The sequence below is a fragment of the Polistes canadensis genome, unplaced genomic scaffold, assembly GCF_001313835.1.
Source record: "Polistes canadensis isolate GaletaPanama2010 unplaced genomic scaffold, ASM131383v1 scaffold_0, whole genome shotgun sequence".
NCBI classification, from domain to species: domain Eukaryota; kingdom Metazoa; phylum Arthropoda; class Insecta; order Hymenoptera; family Vespidae; genus Polistes; species Polistes canadensis.
Window position 1 is genome coordinate 1,941,319 of NW_014569547.1, and position 2,110 is coordinate 1,943,428.

Consider the following 2,110-nt stretch of genomic DNA (forward strand, 5'->3'; position numbering starts at 1 on the left):
ATAATAATAATAATAATAATAATAATAATAATAATCACTATAATTTTAATAATCAATTTAAATCGATCGTTCTGTGTCTTTCCCTAACACCGAGAATAAAATGACAAGAACGATATCGATTTTACGGTTTGCAGTTTAAATAATCGCAATTTTTTCGGTTTGTATTATCATTCATTTTATTATATTAATTTTGGTTTAAACGATTCCGAGCTCTATTAGGGAAATGAAATAATTAGTGCGTAAAGTAAGAAGGACAAGCTTTCTTTTCTTTTAAATTACATTTTAACTGCATAATATATTTACTTTCTTTCTTAATTATTGAATTCTTCGTCTCTACTTGAAAGAATTCTGTACTTCTGTTTCTTTTTTTGATTGTTGGTTTTTAAACGACGGGAATAGATTTGCAATTTTCCTTACCTACCTGCTGTCATTTCGTGTTGTATTCGTCATTTAAAATATATTTAGAGAGACAAAGTTCGGATCGATGTGATTTTCGTGAAAAAAAGAAAAAAAAAGAGAAAAAAAAAACAAAAGAGAATTCGACGTTCTTCAAAATAAATGCATACATATATATATTTATATATGTATACATATTTAAAAAGTTTATATTATTAGTTCTGTTTTGTAATGTAATTTTTAACGAAGAAAAATGATCTATTCTCATTATCGTTTAATTTTTTTAATTGAAAAAAATCGAATTCCAATGTAAGGATATAATGTATTACTACTTTGATTTGAGCGTTTTAGAAATTGTTATATAGTATCATTATAAAAATAGAATAGAAAACGTGTTTTCATAAATAATGAAGTATGAAGAAAGAAAATTGATCGCATGCCACTGTCACCTGCACCATCACCGTAACTACATAATATAATTCTACATTAGTTTGCTTGTGTGCTCAGGCTGCATGATTGATATACACATACATATATCTTGGACTAATTGAATCATCTTTTTCCCAACAACAAATAAAGCAAAAAAATATTGTTAAGATTTTTTTTCTCTCTCTTCGTATCTTGTAATTTTAATATTTTGTTTGTTTATTCTACAAAAATATTTTATTACACTTTTTTTTTTTTAATAAAAACTTTGAATAAAAGATATGCACAATTGAAATGTTAAATTTTACGCCGAATATTTCTTTCCGATTTCACATTAAATACCTACAATTGAAATTATTAATATTATTAAGATTTGATTAGAAAAGATGTTCATCTTTTCTTCATTTATATATTTTATATATGTAATAAAATCCAATATTGAAATTTGTCCAAATAATTTTCTACCAAATTTGTATACACACACAATATAGGTAGTGTGGTAACACATGCCCATGGATTTGAAAAATATAACTTTTGCATGCAAATGATGAATTGGCGTGTGATAAACGTTTTTGTTGTTTTTGAATTCATTAATTTATATATATATCTTAATAAAATATAAATAAAATTAAAATAAATACCGCGATACACCGAATATTAAAAAAAAAAAAAATAATAATAATAAAATCAAGTCTTTTCCAAAAATATACACAAAAATATGTACTTGTAAAGTTAGTGCGTATAAAGGAGGAATATATAATGGTAGTTTTGATTTAGTTATTAAAAGGAATATTGATGATTGTCGGAACACATACAGCACTTAGCAATGCTTACTAGTAGAGTATCTACAATAGTATGACCTACGCCCGAGAGTACCTATACCACACATTTATAATAAAAGAAGAAAAAAAACAAAGTTTCATGCACGCCCTATATATAATATATATATATATATATAAATCATAATCTGAACAATTTTTTCATATAGGAAAAAAGGAAATAAGAGAAAAGAAATAAAAAAAAATATATATATATCTTTTACATTGGTAGGAAAGGTTGTCTTCTTTCTGTATTTTTTTTTTTAAACAAGGCTGCTGTATCGATCATTTATATTCGTGCAATCAATTTGTGAATCTGATTTTTAATGTGTCGATCATTATGTATTCTTAAAACTAATTTTTTTTTAAATATTGATACAAGATTGAAAATATATTCTTATATTTGTATATTACTGTAAAGATATTTGATTTTTTCAATTCTTCTATGATATATTATTGTTATATTCTTT

General features: G+C 24.0%; 1 protein-coding gene across 3 annotated transcripts in view; it reads right to left on the minus strand.

Annotated features, from left to right (window-relative positions):
- Positions 1 to 2,110, minus strand: part of LOC106788172 (protein bric-a-brac 2-like) — a 33,601-nt gene that overhangs the window by 27,086 nt on the left and 4,405 nt on the right. The gene's annotated exons all lie outside the window — the stretch shown is intronic.